At 36.1% G+C, this 21,350-nt stretch overlaps 1 long non-coding RNA gene across 1 annotated transcript; it reads right to left on the bottom strand.

The window, feature by feature from the left end:
• Positions 1–4,201: 4,201 nt before the first annotated feature.
• Positions 4,202–9,618, bottom strand: LOC121423047. Its single transcript, XR_005971223.1, has 4 exons — positions 9,360–9,618; positions 7,312–7,441; positions 6,568–6,680; positions 4,202–4,740 (listed from the first exon to the last, which is right to left on the bottom strand). It is a non-coding gene; the product is annotated as an uncharacterized LOC121423047 (long non-coding RNA).
• Between the last annotated feature and the right edge of the window lie 11,732 nt (positions 9,619–21,350).

Here is a 21,350-nt window from a genome sequence, read left to right as displayed (position 1 = left end):
GGGTGCTGTCGCGTTAGGGTGCGTCAACGCGAACGCGAAGATTCGTCCAAAGCCCCCCCGGTTTGGCCGAAAGGGTGCGTTGGGAGCGCCACGTCGCGTCGCGTTCACTGGAACGCGTCCTTTCGTCCAAAGCCCCCCCGGAAGTGCCGAAAGGGTGCGTTTTATTTTGTTTTTAATAATAATAATAATAGTAATAATAATACTAACAATAATAATTACAATAATAATGATAATGATAATAATAATGGTAATATCAATAATAATTATGATAATAATTACAATAACAATAAGAAAAAGAAGCGGAAGGAGGAGGAGGAAAAGGAGAATAAGATAATGATGATGAAAAACAACAACAATTACAAGAAAAATAATATCACCAACAACAATGATTAATAATGATAGTAAAAAAAAATAATTACAATATGAAGGAGACGAAGAAGAAGAAGAAAAAGAAGAGGTAGTAGTAGTAGTAGAAGAAGAAAATGATGTAGAAGAAAAAGAAGGAGTATACGATAATGATGAAGAACAACAATAACAAAAAAATATCACAGACAACAATTATGAAAATACAAATTTAGTAATAATTATAATGATAGTAATTATAATAATATGAAGGAGAGGAAGAGGGATGCAGAGGAAGAAGAAAAAGAAGACAAGGCAAACGCCAAGCGTTGTCTCGCCTGCATATTGCAGTCATGAAGAGAATGTATGTCAAAACTATGCTGTATGACTTCCGAGGCTGTCAGCAGTTTAGGGGGTGAATTGTGGTTCTGACAGTTTACATATGCAATAATGCTATAGGCCTACTTTATCCCTAGGAAATGAGATAACACTAAGAATGCTGTTAATACTATGAAGCTACATGTATAATGACTTCCATGGAAGTAAGGAAATTAATGTTAGTGAAAAAGAATGTAATTCATAACAATGTGAGTGAAAACTTTGACAGCTTTTCTATTGTACCTTTGGCAAATTTGTGTGAATATTATAAATGGTGTCAAGAACTATAGCTCATTAAATAAATAACAACAACAGCTTTTAAAGAATAAACAAGTAAAATACAAAATCTGGTTCAAGTATAGAGAGTACTGAGTTCTGAAGTAAAATGTTCATTGACCTTTGACCTTAATCAAATTCAACTCACATTCGAATTTGACCTGCACCTTCAAAAGATGGACCTCTTGTATGAATTTGGCAATCCCACCTCGAAGCTGTAGAAAGTTATTGGGTGTACAACATAGCACAGTGCCAGTCATGGAAAGTTCATTGACCTTTGACCTTATTCAAATTCAACTCATATTCGAACTTGACCTGTGCTTTCACGAGATGGACCTCTGGTATGAATTTGGTGATCCCACCTCGAAGCTGTAGAAAGTTATTGGGTGTACAACACAATTGTTGACGACGACGCCGCCGACACCGGAAATAGTGATACCTATGTCTCGCTCCGCTACGCAGGCGAGACAAAAAACCGAAGGAATTATTTTAATTACAATAATAATAATAAGAGGAAGAAGAAGAAGCAGAAGAAGGAGAGGAAAAAGTAGAAGCGGAAGAATAAGAATAATAATAAGAGGAAGAAGAAGAGAAGAAGAAGAAAAAGAAGAAGAAAAAGATGAAGAAGTTCGAGGAAGAACAAAAGGAGGAGAAAGAAGAAAATAAAAAACGAAGGAATTATTTTAATTACAATAATAATAATCTAAATAATAGCATGCTCCTTCTCCTATGGATAATAAAAATAATAATAATTATAATTATAATGATAAAATATGCTTAATGATAATAATAATAATAAAAATAATAATAATGATAAGAAGAGGAGGAATAAGAAGAGGAAGAAGAAAAAGAAGAATAAAAGAAAACAAGTGGAATGCCTCTGGCAGTCTCACCGGCATCACGCGGTTCAATATAGCAGCAGTTCTGACTTTGAATACTACTCTAACTCGCACAAGGTGTTCAGTGATACATGGTTACTCTTATGTCCACTTTTTATGAACGAGACCAATAAACTTACAGAGATATGATGGTTATTCAACAAAAAAAAACCCAACATGGCCAAAGTTCATAGACCTTACATGACCTTTGACCTTGATCATGTGACCTGAAACTCGAACAGGATGTTCAGTGATACTTGATTACTCTTATGTACAAGTTTCATGAATCAGATCCATAAACTTTCAAAGTTATGATGGTAATTCAACAGATACACCCAATTCGGCCAAAGTTCATTGACCTTTGACCTTTGACCTTGGTCATGTGACCTGAAATGCGCACAGGATGTTCAGTGATACTTGAGTACTCTAATGTCCAAGTTTAATGAACTAGACCAATAAACTTTCAAAGTTATGATGGTAATTCAACAGATACCCCCGATTCGGCAAAAGTTCATTGACCCTAAATGACCTTTGACCTTAATCAAGAGACCTGAAACTTGCACAAAATTTTCAGTGATGCTTGATTACTATTATGTACAAGTTTCATGAATCAGATCCATAAACTTTCAAAGTTATGATGGTAATTCAACAGATACACCCAATTCGGCCAAAGTTCATTGACCTTTGACCTTGGTCATGTGACCTGAAATGCGCACAGGATGTTCAGTGATACTTGAGTACTCTAATGTCCAAGTTTAATGAACTAGACCAATAAACTTCCAAAGTTATGATGGTAATTCAACAGATACCCCCGATTCGGCAAAAGTTCATTGACCCTAAATGACCTTTGACCTTAATCAAGAGACCTGAAACTTGCACAAAATTTTCAGTGATGCTTGATTACTATTATGTCCAAGTTTCATGAATCAGATCCATAAACTTTCAAAGTTATGATGGTAATTCAACAGATACACCCAATTCGGCCAAAGTTCATTGACCTTTGACCTTGGTCATGTGACCTGAAATGCGCACAGGATGTTCAGTGATACTTGAGTACTCTAATGTCCAAGTTTAATGAACTAGACCAATAAACTTCCAAAGTTATGATGGTAATTCAACAGATACCCCCGATTCGGCAAAAGTTCATTGACCCTAAATGACCTTTGACCTTAATCAAGAGACCTGAAACTTGCACAAAATTTTCAGTGATGCTTGATTACTATTATGTCCAAGTTTCATGAATCAGATCCATAAACTTTCAAAGTTATGATGGGAATTCAACAGATATCCCCAATTCGGCCAAAGTTCATTGACCCTAAATGACCTTTGACCTTGGTCATGTGACGTGAAACTCATGCAGGATGTTCAGTGATACTTGATTAACCTTATGTCCAAGATTCATGAACTAGGTCCATATATTTTCTTAGTTATGAAGACATTTCAAAAACTTAACCTCAGGTTAAGATTTCGATGTTGATTCCTCCAACATGGTCTAAGTTCATTGACCCTAAATGACCTTTGACCTTGGTCATGTGACATGAAACTGTAATAGGATGTTCAGTAATACTTGATTAACCTTATGTCTAAGTTTCATGAACTAGGTCCATATATTTTCTCTAAGTTATGACATCATTTCAAAAACTTAACCTCAGGTTAAGATTTGATGTTGACGCCGCCGTCGCCGTCGGAAAAGCGGCGCCTATAGTCTCACTTTGCTTCGCAGGTGAGACAAAAATGAAGGAATGATTTTAATTACAATAATTATAATAATTAAACCAAATACTAACATGTTACTAGTGATATTGATCAAAATAATAATAAAAAAATAATGATAATGATAATTATAATAATAATGAGAAAAATAATACTTAATGATGACGATAATAATAATAACAATAATGATAAGAATAATAATGATAATAATAATATCAATAATAATAATAATAATAATAATAGTAATAATGATAGTGATAATAATAATAATAAAGATAAGAACGATGATAATAATGATAACATTTGAATAAATTCCCTTTTTTTCATTTCATTAAGAAAATTCAAAGAAAATGTATTTATCTTTAGTCAATGACAAATAAAAAGTAGACATTTCAAGAATCATATTTTCATCTATAAAACTATATTTTCATAAATATTCAATACACAGGAAACATCTTCAAATGTACACAATTTTTTCACACATAATTTTCTTCAACCTGAATAAATCATTGTGCATTTTTTAATCAATAATGTCCAATAAATTCTAAAAAAAAACTGTGGTGTCATTGACTTTTGTACAAGTTTTTCAACATTCATTAGTGTTGTTGGTGTTGCCGCTGCTGTTGTCATCATGGTTGCTGGAATTTATTTTCTTTTTGCTGCTGCTCTTGGTGTTGTTGGTGTGATTGTTTCATTGCTGGTGCATTGCTACTGATGTTGCTCAAGGTGTTGCCTGTGTGGTTGCTCTTGTCATCGCTGCTACTGCTGCTGTTTACAAGTATGGCTGTTGCATCCCCTGATGCATTTATTGATGTTGCCGCTTGTGTTGTTTCCTGTATGATTGCTTAATCCTTGACATTGGCTTTGTTTCTACTGTCGTTGTCGCTACTGCTGTTGATGTTTACCACTGTGGTTGTTGCATCTCTTGATGAAGTTATTTATGTTGCGCGCGATGTTCCCTGCATGGTTGTTGGAGCTCCTGCTGCTGTTGATGTTGCCAATGTGATTGTTGCATTTCTGCTGTAATACATGTAGGTATTTTTGCTGTTGCTCTTGATGTTGTCGGTGCGGTTGCTGCATCTCTTATTGCAGTTGAGGTTTCGGCTGCTGATGCTGTTGTTGCTCCTGCTGCTGTTCATGTTTATTGAAGTAACTGAAATGGAATTAATTTATAGAGCATGTGATATTTTATTAATAAAGATATTAATTTCCATGATTATTGATACCAAAGTCATTTATTCCTAATTTAATTATCGCTGTTAAAATTCTGCGAAAAATCTCACTGCTCATTGATTATGAAAATTTATGCGTAAAATCATAAGTTTGCTCTAATAGACCAGTTCGTAGTTACTTCGTGGACAATTTTGGTCAAATGACCTTTCATTTCTTTCATCATGATAGGCAGATTTCAAAGCAAGATATTACATAAGCTTGCCTTACATAGCAGGATGAAGAAATTGAATAGACCAGGTGATTAGAATAGCACACAAATGAACACGTAATGAAGGCATTTGTTGCATTCCTACTTTGAATGCATATCTTAGCATGTTGCACAATGTACTTTGCAAACTGTGAAATACCAGTCGTTCATGGAAGCATTGTTGTTTTTTGTGGATGAAAATGAAAATGACAATTCAAAAGAATATATGAATAATCAAGACATCAAAGTTGGTGCTTATCTCATTAGATTTTAAAGCACCATGTCACTTTAGTACAAATGACCTTCTTCTGATCATGCATAGAATCTTTTGATCATGCGCAGAAAGGAACTACGAACTGGCTTATTAATAAAATAAAGCCCCTAAAATGCTCATTTTTGTTTCACATACTCTAGATAGGCATCTGATCAAATTTATTTTTCAAAAATGTACACATCACATTTATTTTCTTATGTATTCTATTGTTTTCTAAATTTCTTATGTATTTCTTTGTTTTATGACTTTTTGCTTTTCATTGTGTTTTCAATGGAAATTTTCGGGGACTTTATTTTTACCATAGACAAGATAAAATTAAATGATTTTAAGCAGTAAAATGAAAAATAATGATACATTTTATGAATTTTGGCTAAAAACACTATTTGCATTGGATTTGTACACAAAGTCATGTTTTTGAGCAATTTTGGGTCTGCATGCACTTACGAAATGTTGCGTAATTTCGGAAACGCGTACCTGGGGGTCACAATTTTGGTCTCAAAAGTTGCGCGAGAGTCTTGAAAGTAAAAAGTCAGCGAGCGACACATTAAAAAAACTTTGAGCAGCTGATTTATCGCGAAAAATGTCGACCCCCCCCCCCGTCTTCTTAGGGTTAAACAACGAAAAAAAAAATGCATAAGAAAAAAATTAAAATGTATACACAATTGATTTTAATGACTTGAGTTTTTCTCATTAATACCAAAATAAAGGGAGTCAAAATCCAAAATTATCACATTTGTTTTTTATTTCGTGATTCAGAACCAACCTGCTGATTTCTGAAGTGAGTGCACAATCTACAGGCAAGATCCTGAGCCACCCCCCCCCCCTACCAGGATCATTTGAATAAGTGAGGTTTAATGACTGCTTTTGTAGTCATTAAATTTATCTGATTTATACAGGCCTACAAGAGATATAAAAAAATTGTGTTCTTTTTAGGGTAATTTTGCAGTGTTCCTAGCTGACAAAGCAGAGGGTGATGGTGTGTGGGGGTCTAATAGGAATGCAGAACAATGGAACATTCATTTACTACTTTGGCAATAGAAAGCAAGTCACAGCATCTAGCATTGATTGATATTGGATGTTTTACAACTGTCCAAGAAATATCATCATTAATCATTTAAGCATCTAAGCACTTATTATCTTAGACTTATAGATGTCACTGTTTTCAAATATTGACTGCTAGAAGACCAAATAAAGAAGAGAACAGTACTGGTAATTTAATTTTTTTTAATGTGACTACTTTCTTCGCCAAAGTGAGGCAGTCATACTTAAAGAGTGTTTTAACTTACAAGTGACATCACATTTCCTGCCTTCTTGTCTGGCTCTCCAAAACCTTCAACCATTTATACTTGGGTAACTTTGTATCTCGCATCCGTCTGAAAAGTTTGGGTGAAGCCTACACCTGAAGGAAAAGAGTATTGAACTAATTAAAATATTTGCCACAATCTTGTATTTCTTCTCACATGTATATGTACATGTCTAAAAACAGGAAATAAAACATCTTTTGATTACCAGAATTCATATAGAAGGGGGTAAACAAAGGGTTCAAGCTTTTATTATGTTAATCAAAAATAAAAATAGTAAATGACATATGCTCTGGCTGAGAAACTTAGAGAAATTATTCCTCGTAATGTAGCTTGTATGTACATACACATGAGCAAGTAGTGAAAAATGGATTGAGGGGTGTGAGTAGGGGCTACGCAAACAGAAGGGGCTGGGGTCGCATGTTAACTGTTGAGTTTTTAAAGTGAGCGACCATGCAAAAAATTGTGACCAAATGGTAATTTTTATGTTTTTCAGCTCCCGCACTGTTTTCCAAAACCATGTACAAAAATGACCATCTGGATGATTTTTTGCATGGTCATGGTCTTTCATGTCTATGTAATGTCTACATTACAAACTGACTTTAAAATCTGGTACAGTGCGATTTCATTATCATTGATGTGGGTTTTAATGATTTAACATTCTGCAACCTAAACAATATCCTTCATTTTTTTGTCATCATTATAGCATTTTACTAGTCTACATGTTACCTGTGGTTGCATTTCAATCTCAGTGTTTCTTCACCCATTGCCAAATCTTCTGCCACATGTTCATCAGATTGGCCCCTGGCACATTCCTTGCTGTAGTAGACCAGTCAGAGCCAAGCTCTCTAGTTCCAGTCTGAAATTAGAACATTAATATTACATTGATATAACAAAGAAATATGTAGATTGACACAGTGATCATTGAAAAATATTGCACTTTCTATGAATATTGTTGACATTTTATAAAGGGGAATGATTCAAATATACCAATCATTTTTCTTTCTTGTTGTATTATCCTGAAATTTCTAGAATCGACTAACAATCGGTCAACAATTAATTCTTGTTAATTCATGTAATTTCCACTTGATTATAAGCAAGAAAGTCATTAACATATTAATCATACAAATAATAAAACATTTTTGTCATTAATATATTTTTGAATTAAAATAAAAGTTTTTTCTAACCCAATAGCACATGGATACCTTGCTGGTTTAATTTACTGGACTTTGTTCAATAGTACTTTATTATGAGATTCAAAGGCAAAAAAATACTTGGGCTTGATGAGATCCATTGCATATTCCCCTTTATTTTTGTTTTAATGAATGGACCTTTAAGTACCTTTACGTGCTATTTAAGGTTAGGTTTGACTAGATCTAGACTCTAACTTTATGTGGTACGATAAAAATGAAAAATTGAAGAGCCCCGACTGGGGGATTTCGCATTGTAAGTCCCATAATGGTGGCTGCACGATAGCTAGACAGCTGTCTGTTTCGAGGAGTTTTTAAACATTTTTTTTTATTTCTCCTCATACACAGACGGCTTGCTATTGTGCAGCCACCATTAGGGGACTTACAATGCAAAATCCCCCCGTCGGGGCTCTTCAAAGTTCAATTTTGTCTTTAATGAATAACAATTTTGAAAATTAACGCGACCAAAATGCAAATTTATATTCCCTCTTGGCAATAATTCCCCAAAACGGAGAAAATTGAAGTTAAAAGGAACAAAACAGTGACTTACCTCGCCTGTCGCGCAAATTCACTTCCCCTTTTTATCCGATCTTAAGTACGTAAACATATGGCCATTGAGTCCCCTGTACAGATCGTGCTAGAACTTCGGTCTCTGTATTTGGTGAGTGAAGCCAACGGAGTTCAGCTGAACAACGAGCAAAACAGGGACCGAAGCTTTTGGTCTACTGCCACGGGTGCACCATTTAAAACTTATAATATCTAGATTTTGATTGGGTGTGAACGCACCTCTGCCACATAACTCCCCCCTGAATCCTCGCCTGCTGTCGAGTGCCTCCATTTCGTTTGACTTGTGTTCGCTAAGCCTATATGCTAAATAAGTTGAGAATATCCAATTTATCACTCACACTATCAATATGTGATTTAGCTCCTGTCCAATTCCAATGACTGTAAGTACACAGAATTGGGATGGCCACATTAAACATTGGAATTTTGGATTTGTGTACATCTATTGCACACGCTGGTAATCGAGGATATCCCCGACCACACCGAGCAACAAAATTAATACAAAACCAAAGGAAAAGAAAAATTATGATTTTTAATATAGAATGTCAGGCCAAATCGTGGTTTTGGGAACCACTCGTAGATTTGTGTACGCGCACTTGTGTACAAAGTGAATGGAGGTGGAAATAGTTAATAGGGTAGTGCGTGCGCGTGTGACTGAATAAAGCGCTGCTGTATGAAGTGAACGGTGGTTCCCTATATCACGATAATGCCGAATGTCATAAAGGTAAAACAATATAAAGATTTCTCTTAGCAAAATTACAGCCCTGTGTGGATCATAAAAACGTGTATGGACAGGGTCGCGATGGGTCGTTGTGTGGACCTCAGTCAGATACTTAGTTCTGCAGACACAGAAACACGGGTATGGGACTAGACTGGATTATGTACTGTCAAGTTTGTCGATCGTATCGACAGGGTTCCTGCCAGAAGATTATCTTTTCTTGTAATTCAATTGATAATTACGCACCACAAATTATTCATCACCTTACATATAATATGAACGACATTTTGAATGGTTTTACTTACGGTAAAATCCTCATTCACCTCTCCGGTGACCTTCACTTCTGCTAATTTCTTCGTTTCATTTCGAATCGTCGCGGCGAAAACATCAAACAAACTTTACATTTTTATCAAAACTTTGGGAGTGGGCGTGGCCTAATTAGTCAGCGAACCTCGTTCAAGACGATTTGTTAAATAAAAATGTACTGAACGCGAAGGTTCGGGAAAAGCCCCCCCGGTTGTGCCATTTGGGGGCGTTGTCGACACTGACGCGCCCTAACGCTCCCAACGCACCCTTTCGGCCAAACCGGGGGGGCTTTGGACGAATCTTCGCGTTCGCGTTGACGCACCCTAACGCGACAGCACCCACCCTTTCGACATAAGCCCTAACAAGGTGGATTATCTGCGCAATATAAATACCCTATATTATTATTATTGAGTAACTGACATAATACAAATCATTACTCTGGCTTGTATAAAATGTTTAATCGTCTTGATAGCCCAACTACGAACTATGTTTAGAATATTCCTGTTTCTGCTTATGGTACCTCGAACTCTGCAGGACAGCATTTTTTGCTGGTAAACGACAAGCTGGTATATAGCCAATTACCTAGGAAACATTTATCAGTTACAGCGACTGATATGACCTTATATAGACGACAGATATTACTCTCGGGCCTTTTTATCGAAGTGGAGACAATGGCAGAATGGAAATTCGAACTCATAACATTGCGATTATGAGTCCAATGCTCTAACCTCTTGACCCGACCCGTACGCTTGAATTCAGCAGAAACCTGATGAAAATAATTGGGATTGAAGGGGTTTTAATATATTTTGTATTAGTCAAGCGTGTTTAATTGGGGTAAAGGCGTGGAGAGTGAGTAAAAATATCCTCCACAGCCATTTTCATTGAAAAATAACATAAAAACAATATCTGTAATTTGGAGAAAGAATCTAACGGTATGAACTCAGCCTCACTTAGCCTGAAGAACTCACTGCACGCGCGCTCTCTAAAACATGCAGAACTTCCCTGCATCCGGCCTGCATCATACCTTTTTTCTTTCTTTTTTTTCGCAAAGTAATGTGTATCAAGGATAAGAATGTTCTAATATTGTGCTGTTTTATTGTTTGTTTTACGAAGTAACAATGCTCGTCTGTAAAATTGTATTTGATTTTTATTACTTTATATTGATTTGTATTATGTTTTGAATGGAAATGGAATGAAGAATTGAATTGATGGTAAAGATTTCGTGCCCTGGATATGAACGTTAATATCTTCTCCTATATCAGCAGATCATAATTTTATTTACATCCAATGAATGGGAAATATGGCACTATACTATATAAACTCAGGAATACATGGCGTATCATTAACAAGTTTACATTTTGAAAAAGTCTTGGGAATTGAAAAATATACATGTGGGTATTTTTTCACATATATTTGGGGTTTGGGTTTCATCTAACAAAGTGATGAAAGTAAAAAAAAATTGACAGAAGAGTGAGCACTGTCCATTTTGTATAGCTCGCAGGAACTCCACAGAAATGCTCATTTTCACGCTGTGTAAAGGCGAAAACAAACTGACCGTGCGAAACATTTCTCATATACATTTAACATTTTTAGCAAATGATGATAAAACGGATACATTAATGAGACCCAAACCCAAGAATATATGTGAAAAACTGCAATTGGTTAGTCCATAATTTTGGGTAACGAGTATGTTAATTGTCACTATTGTCTCTTAGAGAATTTTGCATGGGATCCGATTTCTTTTATGCAATATCTCGGACCTAACTAGTCTAAAGTCATATATGTATTATGAGAAAATATCAAGTGGTTTTATATAGTTAATAATCTTTTGGGGAAATCTGCATTCTAATCATTGTTATATTCGTCTTTGTTAATGAATGATCATTCACCCCAAGATATTTTTAACTGTCACCATTTGCCTTTAACATGTTTTACGGGAAAGTTGGGGGAACTTATTTTCATATCACTTTTTCGGGGATTATTATTTTTAATTCATTTTTTTAATGTATGGGAAAGAATAATTCATGATTTCTTTGCCTCTGTGATTTAATGAAAAAAAGAAAAAAAAACTGGATAGCGCGTGTAGACTGTACGCAGTGGGATTCGAACCCACAACACTTAAATGACACTTAAGGGCAATGAATTTGCTATACGAAGTATCCACACTGCATAGCCAGCCGATAGGGCGCAGCATATTGGCTATTCATAATGTCTGTCACATAATTGCACCATAGCGATCGAACAACTCACCATAATTGACCTCTATTTCCATGTACAAAAGGTAGCATGGCTGATGTACTTTGGTTTATAGGGACAGTATAGCGCTGTCAGTGAAATAGGGGGCGGACGTATAAGGCAATGTAATTCTAAAATGCTGCGAGCAAGAAATATTTTTGTAACCTTTTAAAAATCTAATTTTGAGCTAGATTTCTACATAATATTAAGAGATTTCACACTTTTCCTTTCCTCTTCTCTTTTTTTTTATTGGTCGTGAAAATTTCGGGGTCCATGAAACCAAGACCCCCATGTATGCTAGCGGTTAAGGAACAGCTCGAATACCCCTTCTATTATAGTTGTGAATGGATCATTAATAGTCATTAATACATATCAGGTCACTTCCTTGTTTGAAGACAAATTACCCCCCCCCCTTCCCTTGAAAAAAAGTCATTCATCGCGAAAAAGCTGGATCGCGCGTGTAGAAATCACGTAGTGGGGATCGAACCCACATCCGCTTAAGTGAGAGTTAAGTGCAATACCATTTTGCTATACGAAGTATCCACACTGCCTAGCCAGCCAACTGAATGGAGCAAATTCTGACTATATTAAACAAGTGTAAATATTGCAACACAGACTCTGACGTCATCACCATGCCACGCCACCCATGTGCTGTCGCCCTCTTTGTCATGTCTGTGAACACTGTTTAACTAACATTTTAAACGAGTGTTTAAATTATTCTTCAACAACCGTGCTTTTTTCATTGAGGATTGAGAATATATATATAAACTTTGTTGTTTATCATTTTAAATACTATTAAAACAGCGTTTTACTGTGTATCATACGGGCGCAGATGATAAAAACAAAACATTATAAATAGTTCTTTGTGTCAATTTGCTTTTATTTTATATTTAAAAATAAATAAATGGATGGATAAATGGATTACAATCACAACTATTGAAAGCCAGCTACTCAGAAGATGCAAATGTTTGTTCATCTTTTCTTTTCTAGAAAAAAAAATCGTTGTATTGACAATGCTGTGCAAATTTCCGATAGGAATAAATAATTATGACAATGAAGGATTTCCATATAGTTGAGGTTGATTAGATCAATCACAATTCTTTGAAAAAGGGGCCCATAAATTCTTAAAATCCAATAAATCCCTAAAATGGAGGGGGTGGGGCCCATATTCAATGTTGAAAAAAGGGTATACATTGGGCACACTAACTGTCGTTCCCCAGATGAGTTTTCATATTTGTTTATAATTCACATAGGCCTAATGAAAATAAAATGAAGAGAAAGAGAAAAGAATGAAAGAGTATCTCAATGAGAATTTATGCTTGAAAACATATAGGCCTACCTATATAATTTAAAAAGAGATGTGCTTTCCCTTAAATCGTTTAATTGCCCCCCCCCCCCCTCATCAAAATAAACCGCCGCATCCATATACTAAAAACAAATACTCAATGAATATATATGCCCACTGTTATCATTTGAATGTCCCCCAAAAAAATAAAATAAAAGAGAAAATAATCCGAATGATAAGTGAGTATCAGTGAATACGTGTATATAAAAAATTATTTTAAAAACAGACAGGTGATAAAAAGCTGGATCGCGCGTGCGGAAAGGGACGTAGCGGGAATCGAACCCACAACTCTTATGCGACAGATAAGTGCAATAACCATTATGCGATACGAAGTATCCACACTGCCTAGCCAGCCGACAGCAGGTATGAAAATACGGATATAAAACTTTCATCCGGTGTCGACATAGATCTCGACTGTGACATGGATGACGTCACTAGATATTCTTGTAAAAGAAAGTCAGATCCTTGTTGAACTGGAATAGCGACACAAATAAAAAAATGTTTTAGTTTTCCTTGGATACGATGAATAACTGGATCTTCGCCGGGGACTTCTTTTCCTCCTTGGAAAAGAAATGAACACATCATAATATATTTGTTAGAGGTTTTTTTTCATAATCTGATCGTTTTTTATTTTCCAGTCTTTCTTTGCTTCCTTTTTATTCATACAAAAAAATATGTGTTTATGTTGTAATTCTTCGACTTTTTTAAAATGATCCCCCACATTTATAATGTATCTCTTCACGTTTCTCAGAAGGCCGAAATAAACTTTTTTGTTCTAGATCATCTTTTTTTAAGGAATGTGGAAATTAAGGTACCAGTCCTTTTTTTCTTATTTGCTCTCCAGCAGCCACAGCCCCCCCCCCCCCACTTTCAAAACCGGTCTGCGGCCCCTGGTTAATTTGGACATGCATACCACCAAATGGAGCTATAATTGGGGAAATTAAAAAAAAAATCAATTTTACAATATTGCTCCTTTTCTCAAGTATGAAAAAAAATTACACACATTTTACTCACTCATCCTAAATGATAAGTAGACTTGTTATTGAATAATGACTGTTTCACTATCTTATCTTTCTCGGGGTCCTCTCAACTAGACGAATGTTCATTTTCCTCGACTAATGTAAATTACTTGAACAAATAAAAGCAGGCAGTCAGATAGATCTGTGATTGCGACATATCCAAGATGGCGGAAACGAGATATGATATCTTATTTTCTTTGGTGGGCGGAGCGGGTCGCTAGCTTGGTGATGTGGTTACTTCGCTTCTAACTGTTCTGTCTGCCTGGGCTGTCAATGGATTATACCGTGGGGGTCGATCCCATGTAAGAGCCAATCGCGCTACCTAGTACCCATTTTTATTCTTTGAATGATCAATTAATTTTATTTTTGAAAAGAGAGAAAATGGTGTAAATTTCATACTAAGAGAAAATGATAGAGATTGAATAAAAAAAATAAGAAAAAAAAATCATGTTGAGCTATATACCCCCCCCCGTGGCGTACCTAAGATTTTCCACAGGAGGGGGGGGGGCAAATTCGACCGCCAAAAAATTTGACAAGCAAAAAAAAAGGTCTTCAACCACAAATAAAGGATCTCGTATCAGAAAAAGAAGAAAAAAGGTCTTCAAGTTCAAAGGAGCGGGCCACTTGTGGCTCGTCAGGGATCAGTTGTGACTCGTCAGGGGGGGTGGGGTACGTCCCTTGCATGGGTTGTGACTCATCAGGGGGGCATTCTGCCCCCTATACCCCCCCCCCCGTAGGTACACTAGTGCCCCCCCCCACAAAAAACTCTTAAATTTTAGTTTGAGATATTTAAGTTCCCTCTCTAGATTTTTCTCTATTTTCTCATTGATATGTATTTTTCCCCCTTTTCATCAACCTCAAAACTCTAGCTTTGTTTTTTTTTTCTCCAACCAGTTAGAGATTGCAATTCTGCTTTTGTTGTAATTTGTGCCGTCACATTTTTTTGGTATCCAAACGCTCATTTTTCTCTCTCTCAGACTCTCCTTTCACTCTCACCTTTATTCACTTCTCTTCCTCTCTCTCTTTATATTCCCCTCTCTGCATCTCTACATCTCTGGGCCCCGTCTCACAAAGAGTTACGATTGATCCAGTCAATCTCCTAATCGCCTAATTTTTCTACAAAAAAAATTGCACAATCTTCGTAGTAAAAAAAAGAGAATTGCACTGAATCTTCAAGAGAATGGTGAATGTATACATCGTATTGAGAAAACATCTTGAACACATTTGCATTTAAGATGTTGACGTTGCTGGCCCTCCATAATCGTGATTGATCAGATCAATCGCAACTCTGCGTAAGATGGAGCCCAGTTCTTTCTCTCTCTCTCTCTTCCACTCTTTCCCACTCTATACCTCCAATTTTGTTGTTGTTGCTCACTTCCCCCAAATTCTTCTCTCTCCTCCTCTAATCTTCTGGTGTGAGTTCTTATTCTCTCTCTCCTTTTAGGTATTTTCTCTCTTTTTTTCTTAGTTTCTTTTATTTTTTAAGGAATGGGTTGATTGAATCTGAACAAGTCTCATTCATGAAAAGAAATGAAATTTTTTAACAGTAGGAATGATAATACAATCCAGGGAGCACTAAAATCAACATCAAGTAAAGTTGTCAGATTTGACAACTTACCAAAAATATGTTAAAAGGATGATCAACGGTCCTGTGTTTCCAAAAATCCAGGATGGCCTCAAAAAGGAGTAAAAATAGCTGTTGTTACTTAAAAATGGGCATAGTTCATTTGGAATCCTCCATGGAGATACAATACACTATGGTTTCAAGGTTGATAGTTTTGGATTAGTTAATGGCATGAAGCTGTCAATTATGCCTAAAAACTCAAAGATGACTTTCAAAATGCGTCTAAAATGAGTCCCATCACTTAGAGTTAAACATGTGAAAAATATTTGTTATCTATATTATGTTTTAAAGGGTCAAGTAATACAGGACTATAAAAAAGGTCAGTCAGGGGTCCATCATCTCCAAAAAATCCAACATGGCTTCCAAAATTGCAGTTCATGTCTTGCCGAACAAGTTGAAGTTTTTTTAAATTATTATTTACAAAAATATTTTTATTAGGAGTCTGCACCCTACAAGCTCCTCTTTTTAGCAGAATCATGGCAGCCGGCATCTTGGAATTAAAAATGGCTGACGAATCAATCGGATGCTTTATGTTTACAATCCTGAGTATGAAAAATATAGCATAAACCCTGTTTCGCCCAGCAAAAAGATTGTTTGAATTTAATACCAATTTAGATTTTTTTGGCGTATTTGAATTTGTTTTCCATCATTGATTTAGGATACCGTATAAGATGAAACATGTGTATTTGTTATGCAAATTAAGTCCGCTTAGCGGAATTCTCTGTGCATATAGGCCTATAGGTACAACGTTGACGTGTCACACTCCATTTTGAAAGGTTTAGGATTCGGACGCTTGTGTCGGCCTCCGTATAGTTTTGGGAAAATACTGAGTTTTTAACTCATAGATAAACGTGGTTTTATATCCCGCCAGAAAAGAGTAAGTGTTCTAGAAATCATTCATTCTTTTATATATTTCATATTTGTCATTCAAGTAAGGTAAATTCAATTTACAATGTCTCAATTTGCCCTGTTTAGCATCAAGGGCAGGGCGTTACGGTTTTCGGCGCGGTTTCCTGTTTCGGATTTCCGGTTTTCGGTTATTTGATCTTAACTCCTCAAAAAAAGTTTGGATATCTTACTTTGATCGATAATCCCTCCACGGTTTTAGTGAATATTTATGTGTGATTGATACTAATGAATATATAATTTAATTTTCTTTCAAATGACATCCTACATGATACGAGTATGGTTCACATGGAAATGCAGTGCTGTGAAATGTGGGACAAGATCAAAATTCAAAAGTTGCAAAATAACACAATATTGAAAATCACTGTTCTTTTTTTCTTTGGTGATTCGAGTTTCTCGGCGGTTTCTTTCGTTTTCATGCACCTTAAAGTATCATGGAATCAAATCGCGCGTGCATTCGTTCAGGGTATAAAAAACACCGATTTTCCAAAAAAAAGGTGCATGGTTTTGAAAGACCGGTCAATGGTCAATCGCGGGGTCAAACGTATTTTGGGTATGTTTTTTTTTCCAAAGCTTTTTTTTTAAAGACTAGCAAAACGTGTTTAGTGTATGTTTTTTTTCCCCGGGGTAATATTCTGGCGACAACTTATTTAGGGGCCAAAATGTTTAAATAAAGCCCACTAAAAACTTGTTTAGGGGGTTATTTTGCACACAGAGAAAAACTCGTTTATAGGGGGTGTTTGGAAATTACTTGGTCACGCGTGTGTACAGCAATATATTTGACTGCCCCCCCCCCCCGGAGAACATTCCGGAATCATATCGTACCACTTTCAAATCCGTTCTGACAGGCCCTTTTTTCGGGGGGGGGTGTTGTTGTTGCTAGTCTATCCGTATGTCAGCGGATCCTACCGATGACGTCATTATTGCACCATGCATATAAGTACTTGAATTGAATCCCTCGATCAGCTGGCTAGCATGGTGGATACTTCGTCTCGCAAGTACGGTTTGCTCTTATAGTGTTTTAGGGGTTGAGGGTTCGACTCACCGGTGGGTTATAAGCACCACATCCGCCATCCAGCTTTTTTTAACAATGAAATTTTCAAAATATCAATTTTGAGTTTTTCCTTTTTGCAGAAAATGCAAGTACAAGTCGTACTCTACACTGTTAAAAAAAAACCTGATTTTACAGAAAAATAAAAGAAGATTTTGCAGAAAGCAATACCAGAATCATTCTTTAAATTCATGAAACAGGAATTTTTCTGCAATTTAACAGAACAGGTCTGTTAGAAAAAGGGGAAAAGAGTGTTTTATTTAAGGAAATTTGTAAGATTACACACACCAAATACCAATTTCCTGTAAGATTACGCAATCTGGTAAGATTACAGGTGTTCTCGAGACTCTGCTGCAGGAACTTCTTTTAGTTTAAGGATAAATTTTCTAACAGTGTATGGTTCGGTTTCTAGGTAGGAAAATATGTTAGTTTCTGAGATGTGAGGGTCTTGAAGACGATGTCCTTCAACATAAAAATTTTTGGTAAAAATGCGCAAATGTTTTATACGGACATCTTTGTTCATTTGGAGCGTTGTGGCACACAGTGGATTAGTCTCCGGACTACGAAACAGAGGGTCGTGGGTTCGAATCCCAGCCAGGGCGTAATTTCCTTCAGCAAGAAACTGATCCACAGTTTGCTGCACTCAACCCAAGTGAGGTAAATGGGTACCGGTAGGAAGTAATTCCTTTAAAAGCTGTGTGTGCTATGAACGCCTTGCTTAGCCTAGTAATATAGGAGCGCCTTGAGCACCTAACAAGGTGGATAAATTATGTGCGCAATATAAATACCCTATATTATTATTATTATTATTTGTTTTCATGATATCAATGAAATTCTATTTTAGATGCAACAAAAACCTAAGAAAATATTACTGCAGACTAGTCAATGTTCAGTATCTGATTCTGTACTACCTAAAAATTGATTTATACATGATAGTATCATAAAATATTACCCTGTTTCTTGATGGTAACAGAATAATTCTGAATGCAGAATGCTGAATTTTCGACGGTCCTCCGTCTTCTTCAGGAGTTTCAGGTAAACTCCTGAAGAAGACGGAGAACCGTCGAAAATTCGAGTGAACAAAAAACTGTATTGGCAATGAAAGCATGATCTTCAGCATTATTTTGTTACCTTAAAGAAGCCAATACGTGAAACCTTAAGATATATTAAGTTAAGATTATATATACATACATATATATCAACTGTAGCTTCCAGTCTTTCTTGTTTTTTACACTAAAAAGCAGAGATTGTTGGTATTTAAAAAAAAAGAAAGAAAAAGCTGGATCGCGCGTGTAGAAGGAACGTAGTGGGATTCGAACCCACAACCTCTATTGAGACTCAAGTGAAAATTAAGCGCATTAACCATTTTGCTATACGAAGTATCCACACTGCTTAGCCAGCCAAATCAATTAGGCTATAATTGACCCTAAATACATCTTCATGACTGTGAGAAGTATTGCAACACAGATCGACATTGTCATAATTTATGGCGTCATTACATTAATGTCGCCCTCTACGATGTTCTAAGATAGCCTTCTACCATGTCTCATTAGGGCATTCCATAAAATGATCAACCTTTTTATACGTCCGATTCCGACCCCCATTTTTAAACAAAGCAAAAACTGTGGTGTTAACCGGTGTACAAAGAGGACCACACCAGTTATTTTACACCGGTGTTAAATTGGTGGTGTTAGTTTTACACCTATAGGTGTTATTACACCTATGGTTGTTACATATACACTCTGGTTTTACGTTCAATCTCTATATTTTAACACCTCAGAGTGTGGTCCTCTATTACCACCAATTGGTGTCAGTTTTAACACCACAGTTTTTACAGTGAACTGACCAAGTCACGGTCCTTTTAGCACATTGCAAACTGTCAAAAGAACAAGTAATTAGAGAGAGAAAATTTATGAAGGTCCCACATAGGGGGTCGGACGTTAATAAATTACGGAATTACCGGTCAATCGGGGTAAAAAAAAAGAAACGATTATCCTTCATTAATTTTATTAGATTCAATTCCTTAATTGAGATCACTGTAAATAATGATCGAAAATCTGAAAACTTTTCAAATTAATTTTAAGTTAAATGAATGCATCAAACGGTTGAAATTTAATCAAAACAAAATTAAAATGAGAAACAGAAGAACGAAGGAAGACTTGGGGTAGTTGTCATCCAATTCGTTTCAATCATTTTTTTCTTTTGCAGGGGTGATCTCTATTTAAAAATATAAAAAAAATCCAAAGATTTTACAAAAACATACAACATTGCTGATTGAATTAAAAATGTGAGTGTCATGATGACGTATACATACATGTGGAGCGTTTTGGCCAGTGGATTACTCTTCGGACTTTGAAATAGAGGGTCGTGGGTTCGAATCCCAGCCATGGCGTAATTTCCTTCAGCAAGAAACTGATCCACAATGTGCTGCACTCAACCCAGGTGAGGTAAATGGGTACCGGTAGGAAATAAGTCCTTAAAAAGTTGTGTGCGCTATGAACGCCTAGCTTAGCCGGGTAATATAGGAGCGCCTTGAGCACCTGACGAAGTGGATTATGTGCGCAATATAAATACCCTATATTATTATCATTATTATTAAGTAACTGACATAATACAAATCATTGCTCTGGCTTGTATAAAAATTTGATCGTCTTGATAGCCATACTGCGAGCTATGTTTAGAATATTCCAGTTTCTGCTTATGGTACCTCGAACTCTGCAGGACAGCATTTTTGCTGGTAAACGCCAAGCTGGTATATAACCAATTACCTAGGAAACATTTATCAGTTACATGCAGCGACTGACCTTATATATAGACGACAGACATTACTCTCGGGCCTTTTTTAAATCAAAGTGGAGACAATGACAGAATGGAGATTCGAACTCATAACATTGCGATAGTGAGTCCACAGCAAAAACTGGTGTTAACCGGTGTACATAGAGGACCACACCAGTTATTTTACACCGGTGTTAAATTGGTGGTGTTATAGTTTTACACCTATAGGTGTTATTACAACACCTTTTGTTGTTACATTTAAACTCTTTGGTGTTATGTTTAATCTCTAGGGTGTAATTTCAACACCTCAGGATGTGGTCCTCTATTAACACCAATTGGTGTCAGTTTTAAAACCGCAGTTTTTACAGTGTCCAATGCTCTAACCTGACCTCTCGACCACGACCCGTACGCTTGAATTCAGCAGAAACCTGATTAAAATCATTGGGATTGAGGGGAGTTAATATATATTTTTTATTAGTCAAGCGTGTTTATAATCAAGTATTTGGGTGAAGGCGTGGAGAGTGAGTTGAAAAAATATCCTCTACAGCCATTTTCATTGAAAAATAACATAGAAAAACAATATCTGTATTTGGAGAAAGAATCTAACGGTATGAAACTCAGCCTCACTAAGCCTGAAGAACTAGCGGACAGAAGGTCCTCATCATGCTCACTGCACGCGCGCTCTCTAAAACATGCAGAATTTCCCTGCATCCGGCCTGCATCATACTTTTTTTCTTTTCTTTTTTTCCGCAAAGTAATGTGTATCAAGGATATAAAATGTTCGAATATTATGCTGTTTTTTTTTTGTTTTACGAAGTAAGAAAGCTCGTCTGTAAAATTGTATTTGATTTGCATTGCTTTATATTAATATGTATTGTGTTTTGAATGGAAATGGAATAAAGAATCGGATTGAATTGAACTGAATCGGGTAAAGTTTTCGTGCCCTGAAAATGAACGTTAATACCTTTTTCTATCAGCAGATCATAATTATCAACATCCAATGTGTGGAAAATGTGGCACTACTATCAAAACTCA

Source organism: Lytechinus variegatus, chromosome 10 (assembly GCF_018143015.1).
Source record: "Lytechinus variegatus isolate NC3 chromosome 10, Lvar_3.0, whole genome shotgun sequence".
Taxonomy (NCBI): domain Eukaryota; kingdom Metazoa; phylum Echinodermata; class Echinoidea; order Temnopleuroida; family Toxopneustidae; genus Lytechinus; species Lytechinus variegatus.
The sequence above is the reverse complement of the archived record's forward strand: the minus strand, read 5'-3'. Positions and strand labels throughout refer to the sequence as shown.